Source organism: Mercenaria mercenaria, chromosome 5 (assembly GCF_021730395.1).
Source record: "Mercenaria mercenaria strain notata chromosome 5, MADL_Memer_1, whole genome shotgun sequence".
Lineage (NCBI taxonomy): Eukaryota > Metazoa > Mollusca > Bivalvia > Venerida > Veneridae > Mercenaria > Mercenaria mercenaria.
The window spans coordinates 19,042,162-19,053,370 of NC_069365.1; the positions used below are offsets into that span (position 1 = coordinate 19,042,162).

An 11,209-nucleotide genomic window follows, 5' to 3' on the forward strand; every position below is an offset into this window, starting at 1 on the left:
TTTAAAAAATAAGTTTCTTGAAAATATAACAAGTAATGTTACAGTTGTTACTGGATTAAATCTGCAGTGTTGCCTGTATCATAAAGATGCACTATTTTGAATACCAACTATTACTATGACAATTTAATTTTGAAACTATAAACAAAGGAAAAAACTAATGAAGAAACTGCTTTTATGATTTAATATCTCTTGGTTTATTACATCTTCAGGTTTTGCAGTGAGACGAATGGTGACAATGGCTTTGTGGCAGTTAGTGAAAAACTGTGGCATTTTACACTGATGATGGCTACCATTTACAGAAAATTTCTCAACCAATAGTGACATTCAATTGAAAGTAATAGCATATCTTACAACGACTATACATCAGAATGTTGTTGAAAAAAGCCATGGCAAAAAGTGGAAAATACTGATCAATATACTTCAATGACTTTGGAACTGAGTAGAAAATGGTGACATTTTAGCACCATATTGTGTGTATACTTTTTCTTGCATCCGCACAGTCCGGCCAGGATCCATGCTGTTCACTAATGGTTTCTATGGTTGCAATAGCATTTGAAAGCGAGCAGCATGGATCCTGACCAAATCGAGCTGATGCGCAGGCTGGTCTGTAGCCATGCTGATCGCAAAGCCTCTATGTTGGTTTTCTCCTGGCACGGCTCATATATAAATTCATGTATGTAAATAATGTTTTGCTTATGGTATTTTGTCAGCACAGGTAATGAAATACTAAAAAAACATAAAATATTTTGTTAGTGTTTTGTTTAAATTTGTGACATTGCTCTTTTGCATATCATATGTTTTGTTGGTATTTTGTTAGCAGTGTTATGTTAGTGTTTTCTTTAGCACATATAATGAAACACTAATAAAACATAAAGTATTCTATTAGTGTTTTGTATAAGCCTAATTTGCATATCATGTTTTGTTGGTATTTCGTTAGCAATGTTTTGTTAGTGTTTTGTTAGTGTTTTGTTACCTCATTTGCATGTCATTTGCTATACTAATAAAACATCATCAAAACACAGTGTAGTATTAGTGTTTTGTTTAAGTGTTTTGTTTCCCCTTTTTTTTCGTTTGGGCGCATCTGAACGACGAACAATGATTTCATTCAAGAGAAAACCACTGTTTGAGATACATTATTTCTTTTCTAACACGTTATCAAGAATTATGATGTACATTCTTGACGCCATCCACCATTTTGTATGTGTTTCTTCTCCAGCGAGCCGTTACAACGTTTGACGTTATGACGTAGTAATTGTGACGTACATGTGCAAACATTGAATTGATGCATAATGACACACATTTTTCTGTGTTTAATAGGAAAACAAATCGGATCGTGTTAGAATAATATCTAAAATAAAATGATAAACAATGCATAAAATTAATGTATAAGCCCTACCTTGCGTCCCGCCTCTACTTCCACACACCCGAATAGTAACACACCTAAAAGAACGATTCGGGCGTATGAAATATCGAACTTAAACATAGGTACGGTATGGAAAACCTGCAACCTTAATTCCAGCTGTCCAGTTTATCATTCACTTTTCTGTTTTGCTTAGGTAGCAGTTGGTAGTTTCCAGCCACAGATTCGAATTGGCCACGGTCAAAATCTGTCATTAGAGATAAAACTTTGAAGTGAAGGCTGTTTTGATGTTTGAAATATTTGTTGATGTGAGTTTGTGATTAACAAGTTTAAGAATGGTATGTTGCAGAAATTCTGGCAGATGCGAATGTAAGCTTGATGGCAATATTTTCATATAAGTGCTTGAAATGCATGTATACCACTATCAGCATTCAGCTTCTCGTGAACTGTCAAATGTCATATAGGCCTCACACAGTTGAAAATAGTGAAAAAAGTAATCGGTTGAAAGGTATTTTTGTCCAGCTTTGCAAGTAATACTTGAAACTGAGTACAGAATGCAAGTGGCCATTTGGCTCTATCATTTCCCCTAACATTTTAAGGCCAGTTGGAGATATGGCTAATTTGGGCTGAAATGTCATGTATTTTCGCGGGCTGAAATTATCTTTCAGGTGGCTTGTGGATTTAAAAATCTATGCTTTGTATGAAGTTTACTATGTATTTTATTTCTTCTTCAAGTAAGATGTAAACCGGTATCTTTTTATTTTCAGGTCTGCATCTCGTAAGATATCGGAAGCCGTCTGACTTGGCCACATCGCTCGGAAGTCCGAAGTACTAGAAAAAACCGCCATCTGCTACCTTACCAGTTTGTTTATTTTTAGCCCTGTGAACTTTTATCGATATATTAATCCGTTAACAAATTTCTATTTATCAAATTTTAAATATACGAAAGGCTAAAAATAAGTAGACTTAAAAGTCTAAAGCATATATCTTTTCAACTTGCCTACTCGGCGTATTTAATGTAGCAATTCACGTCAAAATAAAGACAGATGAGTCCTAAAACTAGAGGGCCAGTTGTCCTTGGCCGATAAAATATAGAGTTCACGACTTTAAAATCCAGATAAAACGCGTTGATTAAACTAAAAGCAAACTAAAGCTTTTAAATCATTATAAATGATGCAGTTCTTTCTGGCTTCTATGCATGAACACGCGCAGGAAAAAAGTTCAAGATCGTAAATGAAAGTATACTGTAGAAAAATGTTTGTTTTCCTTCTCTCCTCTCGTTATCTTATTCACGTTCGTAGTAAAAACATAGTATATATACAACCTGCCTACATTTATTGATCGCGATCATTTTGAATAGGACAAGTATTAGACTGGCATCAGTCGTTAGAGTCATTACCTGTAAAGCACTTGGCCATAAAATCCTCTCTGATACCACTTTCTCATAAAATTTACAATATCTCTAGCCTCTGTCTCTAACGACTGGACAAATGCGATCCTGAGCCGGACAAATTTCATACCCGCTGATAATCACTATCTCATTAGAAATCATTGCAGACACGTTCATGATGTAATGTAACCTTTGGCCGACTGCCCCAAGGGTTCAATAAACAGGTGCTTTGCTTTTATGACTTGGTGAATAAGCCAGAGAGGGATCAATTTTCACTAATTGTAAAATATCCCAGTAAGTGTATATAAAATACATTTTAAATTTGAAATATATAGAAAATGTATTTATCAAATAGTATCAATTTAATTCTGTTTATGAGTTGTTTGAATCCTTGATAAGAAAAAAATGAGGGAAGAGATTTGAAATTGAAAGAAAAAAACATTTTGAAATATTTTTTCAAGATACCTTCAAATCATTTTGTGAATGAATTAAAAACAATTTATTCAATATACCTTCTAAGACTTTTTATTAATTTATATTAGAGGATAGATTAATATCTACTATAAATCACAAAAATTATTTTCTTATCTATAGTCCCTGTAATTTCATATCTGATTGCAGATTCATGTTAATTAGACTTTAGTGGTCTCTGTCAACGGCATGGTGCAATGTATTACATCAGTTATGATTCTGTTTAGATACAAAGTGAAGACATGCTGTGCACCAGGGTGCTAAGTAACAAAATGTAACATATGGCTTGAAAACTGACCAACAATAATTCTAATATATATAGACATGTACATGCAGTTGGCAACTTCAGAAAATCATATCAATCTGAAAGTTTATATGTGCAGAATTGTTTTTCGATCATAGCTAAAATTAAGCCTATTAAATGATAAAGTGGTTTAAGGGATGTGATTTTAACTTTTTCATGAAGATTTTGTATGTAATATGGAAGAAGCAATAGCATATGGACTACAACAACTAGGATATACAAATATTCGTGAAAATCAGAAAGAAGTAGTAGAAGGATATTTATCTGGAAAGGATGTATTTTTTTGTTCCCCAACTGGCAGCGGAAAATCCTTAACATTCGAAATTGCACCATTTGTGCAAAGTTACCAACGGGATAGTAAAATTCTGCCTGAAATATGTTGCATTGTTGTGTCACCTCTTGTGTCTTTAATGAAGTCGCAGGAGAAAAGTCTTCTGTCCAGAGGAATAAAGGCACTCTATCTATCTGACCTGGATTCAAAAACCACTAATCATCAGGTCCTTAGTGATGTGTTGAAGGGACAGTACAGCATTTTACTCAGCAATCCTGAGAGCATATTGGGACATTATAGAAATATTGTATCTGAACTTGCAAAGAAAAATCTACTTGGTTCAGTTTTTATTGATGAAGCTCATTGCATCAAGAAATTGTAAGTATATAATTATAACTCATATCATTGAATATATATTTTTAGAAGTAAAACAATGATATTATAAAGGGCGTGTTTCCAACTAGAAAAGTAAAGATGAAAAGTATGTCATATTACATGCTGATATACTGACATAATACTGCTACATAATTGGTTAATTCTTTTTTGAATTGAAAACAAAAAACACAAGTCAATACACTACAAGTTCTCTAATTTTCATATTTTGAAAGAAACTAAACATTTCTTCTTACATTTTTATAACCATTTGTACAATAATTATTCAACTGAGGTATTGTAAAACAAATATCAAGTATGGAAGTAGCATAACCCTACCATTTTATACAAAAATGTATGAAAAATGCAAATATCCACAGAATGTCATACACTTACCTCACCTTTAATATTCAAAACACTTTTTTTCAATCTTTACAAGACGAGATAAAAACGTGAAAACCGTAAATATATATTTCTAGTTTCATTTTTCTTGCACTGATTAAAAACTGTAATAAGCTACATTTTTCAAGTTAGTAAGGTTATACTGTCTATTTTTCCAAACGCTCAAAGTATTCGTGGTGTCGGTTTTTAAATAATGATGAAAATGGTAGGCCTACTTCCGGTCTGGGTAACATGCTAAAGTATTAACATACACAAAGCATAAACATTCTTATAATGCTTATTTTTCCTGATGTAAATCGAGATGTTTTAAGAGAACAATGTAACTGAATTAATATAATGTATAATTAGTAAATTTTTCAATGTAGAAATATTTGTACCAAGATATTTGTACCAAGAACATTTTCACAACATTCAGCGGTTAAGTTAACACAAAACCTACTGTGAATCTATTGCCTCACCACCCGATTCTGCTAGTAGAAAATTGTTAGTATTGTTAGGCTGCTAGTAGCACTAACAAAAGACAGATTTTGTATGCCACAGTATAGCTGTTAGCGCTAGTAGCACTAACAAAATACAAGGTTTGTATATCATACGGCATCCTTCCATTATGCGCGCAGTTGAACGGTACGTAGGTCTACTGTATTTGGTGCCGACTTTATATTGCGGTTTTACGTGTCTCAATGAGTAATTTAGAGCACTGGCATGGTAGGTCAGAGATCAAGGTTCGAATCTTGGTCATTTTTCATCGCCGTAATTTTTCATGATGTGCGGGGATTTCAAAAAAATATTTTTGTTTCTTAAAATCATATCAAGGGCTGTAAATAGTATGGTGGCATATTTCTGCCAACCACATATCCACTTTTTTATGTAGACAGTTTTCTATACAAATGTCACATATCCAGTTATTATCTGGCAAGAGGCAAAATTGCGTATTATCCAGATAATTAAGTTAACAGAACAAAACTGCCTGTTAGTGCCCACTTCTGCCATCCAATTATTGACATAACTAGATATAATTAAGTGGTTACTGTGAAAGTTTTCATGATATCCAGTTAATATTCGTACCCAAATTGGCGATTAACGGTTAGACTTTTCGTCCCCTACACGGAATTGTCACGGTACAGAATATTGAAAGGGGCAGAAAATGTATAGGCGGCCGGGTAGCTCAGTCTGCCGAGTTTTGGAACGGTATTCCGGGGCCTCTGGTTCGAGTCCAGGTCTGGCTGCACGTTTTCCTTATCCTGTGACATTTGGCGCCCAACATGGGGCCGTCACGGCATTACACTGGTTAGTCTCCGACGTCTGTGATTGCTTGATTTATAAAGTACCTGCTGAAATCCTCGAATTTCATAATGATGGGGAAATAGGCCTATCTCACGGTATAGAACTTGAATATTGAAACGGGGAGAAAACGTGTAGGCGGTCGGGTAGCTCAGACGGTAGATTACCGGACCCGTATTCCTAGGCCTCGGGTTCGAGTCTCGGTCTGGCTTTTCTCACCCTTAGACAGAATGAATGGGCCAGGGTGTATCCACCTTATCATCTACCATCACCCCTAATGGTTTATGCCTATCTATAGATAGGATTTGGAATTATAAATTTGCATAATTGTTATGCCCCTTCAAAGAAGTAATAAAATATATTATTTTTATAGCTCTTTGGCCCCTTTATAAATGTATTTTCATTTGTTCCGTAATGATAGGGAATGATTACGGGATATTGCCAATCATAACTGACTAACTGACAAAAATCAAGATACAGTATCTAGTTAACGCAAGTGAATAGCCTATGTGGATGGCAGTAGTGGGCACTAACAGGCAGTTTTGTACTGTTGAGATACTTAAGTGAATAACAAGCAGTTTTGTAACTTCCCAGATAACAACTGAAAACCGTAAGTGACATTTTTTACGAGAATTTTCGAGATAAATAAGTGGATATGTGGTTGGCAGAAATATGCCACCATAAAACAGAGCCGCAGAGAGGGCCGTGGAATGCCGTAGAATAGGATGTCCAGACTTTGGATTAAGGCCCTTGGAATTTGGGTTAAACACAACAACAACAACAGCAACAACAACAACAACAATGGTTTTTACTAAGAAACGTAAAATTTATAATGTGAATGTCGAATACCAAAGAGGAAAAAAGAGAAAAAACATAGTTTCGCGACCATGGCGAGGTAGAGCAAAGATAGAGCAGGGACACACTTCAAGTACGGACACTACAGGACAAAGCATTCCGGGACCATGTGCACAAGAAAGTTTGGGAGGTAAGAAAATGTCACGTGGCCAGTGTGGTCTATCTATCTTCCGTTCACGTAAAACCCTTTGCGGGAACGTATCCACAGTAGACGTTTTGCGCGTCAAAAATCAAAAAGAGAAAGAATATACCAGTAGTGATAAAAATTTAGAGTGGAAGAAACTAAACAGCTAAAAATAACTTTGGTGATATAAATTTTAAAAAAGGTTAAGGTTTACTGTAGGCGTATATCACCAAAACACAGAAATTTTTGATAAACGAACAACATCATTACCAATACATTTCCTGACCATTACGTGTTCTGCCGTACTGTCCCGTACTTAAAATATTTTGAAAAAGTTGTCCCCCTTTGAAAATGAATGCCATTTGTAAAGAAATAAAAATAAACAATTGCTGAAAACTGTGTTCCTAGTGAATGTGGCACTTTATGTACCAGCACTTTATGTACCACTTTGGACACCTTATGTACCACATATATGATATATAGTGGATTATCATATTCTTACCTCAAAGACGAAGTTAAGAACCATATCTTATCCATATTATTATATCCCTTATATTCTATTTTATTCAGTATTTTACTTATTTTGATAGTCATTTCATATCAAGATGTTTATATAAAATGAAAAAAAAAACATAACTGTTAATTGTTTCAACAGATTAATATCATTGAGCTGATTAAATCAAAGTTGTTTTCACAGGTAATTATCACCTATTACTACACTATGAGATACAGTTACTATATAATATATAGGTGGTACATTAGGTGTCAAAGTGGTACATAAAGTGACTGGTACATAAAGTGACTGGTACATAAGGTGTCGCACCCGTTCCTAGTTATGTGAAATTTCAACACTCGCACGCTATTGCAAATGCATCAAAACAAACATAATTTTACAAAGGAATTTCTATTAAACTACTTCGGAGATCCAAAATCAACTAACTAGTCCTAAACTGATTTCTCCACCATTCTGCATCATGATCCACCCATGAAACAGTTATTATCCAATGATAACACAGAACTGTCTGTCAGTCATTATTACAAAATGTATCATTAGGGTTCCAGTATGCCTCTTGCTGTAAGTACATCAAAGACATTTCCAGTATTTCACAAGTATATGTCACTTTCTTTTATCTTAAATTGGCACCCTAGTTGGTCCAGTCACTCCAGACACCTGATGTTATGCCAAAAGGCTTAGAACTAATTCTATAATTTGTTAATCATTAATTAGGGTCTGAAATATTCTCTTTGATCCTAGATTACACAGCATGCATAAGAACATATATTTTAGAATATTAAAAACTCAAGTTTCAAATAAAATATGGTATAAAATATATCTCGGTGACAAAGTCAAGCTCTAGTACTTGCAGATTTTTTCCTATAAATAGATGCTTACAAGTCTATGCAAATCCATATGACTGCAGGGCAGGGCCAATTTGGCTAACGGGAAATTGGTGTGTGTGTGTGGGGGGGGGGGGGGGGGGGGGGGGGGAGTATCATGATTAAGTTTGTGTTCTTCGACTAGAAAATGGAAAACTGACATTTAAAACATGTCATGCATATCATTTGTCATAAACAAATAATGTGTATCGTTACCAGGGCGATTCACATTTGGGTGGCAGGGGAGTGCAAGTTTGCGAATTCCACATTGACGTGTGGGTACCAGTGTTGAAAATATCCATAGAAATCTCGTTTTTGCTTATTTTTCTTTGAAACTACTATGGACCATTGCAGATACTATAGACTACATAAAGACGCCTCTCCGGTCTCTTTGATCCTAGATTACACAGCATGCATAAGAACATATATTTTAGAATATTAAAAACTCAAGTTTCAAATAAAATATGGTATAAAATATATCTCGGTGACAAAGTCAAGCTCTAGTACTTGCAGATTTTTTCCTATAAATAGATGCTTACAAGTCTATGCAAATCCATATGACTGCAGGGCAGGGCCAATTTGGCTAAGGGGAAATTGGTGTGTGTGGGGGGGGGGGGGGGGGGGGGGGGGGAGTATCATGATTAAGATGATGATGCCAAGACATTTCTTTTTCTTTTAATTTATATTTCCTGGAAAATATAAAGTGCTATGTTGAAAACTTTTATTTCAGTTGTAGCTTATCATTACATATATATATCAGTCAGAAAAATATCAGAACCAAACCTGATCTACTTTCAGATCATATCTACGTTCCCATAAGGGGTTTGGCATAAAAAAGAAGATAGATACAGTAGATATATATTTAAAAGGAAGTGTCTAGGGGTACGGATCCGTACCTTTAGAATGTGATTCTAGTAGAGGTACCGATCCGTACCCCCAGACACTTCCTATTTGAAAACCCCTACCCCATTTTACATCTTCAATATTTAGACAAATGCCAGCCAAAATAAAGGGTGAAAAAGTGTTGTTTTTTTTTGCAACAGGATCTGTTTGGTAAAATGTTACATTATTAGCCAAGCAATAATTTTTGGCAAAAATTTTGTTAGAAAGCAATATTCGAAGAAACATTTTTCAAGATGGCGCCGCGGATATCCTGCCTGAAAAAATAACACTCATACATCATTAAGACTCATCCTTGAAGGAATTGCATTGTAATGATGTCAATTAAACACCTTTAACACAATAAATATGCACCTTTAGATAATTAGAGTATGCTATCAACACTTGTCTTCAAGATATTTTATTGCATTCTTCTCTATCCTCCTACATGTGATGGTCGTTTCTTTTTAAAAAAGGGAGACAACTTTATGATTATCTAAGATCACTATCAGGGTCATTCGCTAGTCCACTCCAAAATATTATTTTTTGGACTGGGGACAGAATGAAACGGCAGTCTGCGACAAGGATCTGCCTTGTGAAGTCGTATTATTGAGATTAAGTGGTCAAACGACAATATGGTAGGTAATAGGTTGTTCAGTTTAGGCGTTTGTTTGTTTCCGGTATCCCGACCTACCCTAAATTTTTGACCCGACCCTAAATGTTTTTATAGCCTTAACAAAAAGTTGCAAAACTGCACTTTTTATGCTTTAAACATGGCCAGTGATGTTAGAAATCAACTAACTGATGCTCTAAAGGCATAACCCCCCTCATTTGTATTCATTTTTTGACACAAAAATAAATTCTGAAAAGTCTCCCTTAATATAAAAAAAAAAAAAAAAAAAAAAAAGAATTCCGACCCCCATACCCTATTTTTTTTAGCATGTTACCGGAAACAAAGAATTTTTTTAGGCCTTATCTTATTATTTACTGGATACCAATAGTTTTGTCGCACATCTTGAGCACTGTAGCTCGTGTTATGTTGGATTATATGCGACGTTAAATGAAGCTTACCTTTTACCTTTTCTAAACTACGTGATTACAACCTAGGCCTACATTTTAAGAAAAATTGTTAATTTTACGTTTAAGATAGATCTACACATTTTTTTTCAAGGGTGAGGAACGGTTTCCCTAATCCGGCGACATTTTTATATGCGTATCTTTTTGAAGCTCTGGCTTCGCCCGTGGCATGGACAGAGCCAGTGTGTGTAGTTCGCTAAATTACTCTGTCTAAGAATTACTCACCCTTTCCATCTGATACTCTGGATCTTGTTGTTGATCTCCAAGACTCATGGTTCGTACGATCGAGGGTTCGTAAATTCAAAAATCGCTAGTCCAGTACGGATATTATTTTCTGTTCCGTAATGACGTTCCGTGATGACGTAACATTAAAGAGTCTGTCCGCATCATAATCTGACGTCATCAGCGATTCTCTCGAAATATTGGACTATTTTCTATAGGATTTTCCGACTATATTATTTATACATGTATGTTGCGTTTGTGTTCTTCGACTAGAAAATGGAAAACTGACATTTAAAACATGTCATGCATATCATTTGTCATAAACAAATAATGTGTATCGTTACCAGGGCGATTCACATTTGGGTGGCAGGGGAGTGCAAGTTTGCGAATTCCACATTGACGTGTGGGTACCAGTGTTGAAAATATCCATAGAAATCTCGTTTTTGCTTATTTTTCTTTGAAACTACTATGGACCATTGCAGATACTATAGACTACATAAAGACGCCTCTCCGGTCCTATGCACCTGTCGCTTTCCACGCCAGATGTAGTAAAAATCGGCCAAAGCACCCAAATATAGCCTAACCGGGCCTCACCTTGAACTCTGCCATTCATCCATTTCTATTTTTAAATCCAATTTCATAGCATATATGTATAGTACGAACATAGATGCATACCCAGGTGGTGTGGAATGTGTCTGCCAAACACCACTTTACTTCCCTAATTTTCACTTGAAAAAAATGTGTATGGATGACAGCCGCGCGTCTGGCCGACTTTTTGTTCTGGTATTTATGTTTAGCCTCAACCGGAAGTACGGAGCTAGGAA

The 11,209-nt window shown here is 35.3% G+C and overlaps 1 long non-coding RNA gene across 1 annotated transcript in view; it reads right to left on the bottom strand.

Annotated features, from left to right (window-relative positions):
* Positions 1 to 1,848, bottom strand: part of LOC128556912 (uncharacterized) — a 28,574-nt gene extending 26,726 nt beyond the window's left edge. Inside the window, exon 1 of the long non-coding RNA XR_008370894.1 lies at positions 1,397 to 1,848. This is a non-coding gene — a long non-coding RNA (uncharacterized LOC128556912). The remainder of the gene's footprint in view (positions 1 to 1,396) is intronic.
* Positions 1,849 to 11,209: the final 9,361 nt, after the last annotated feature.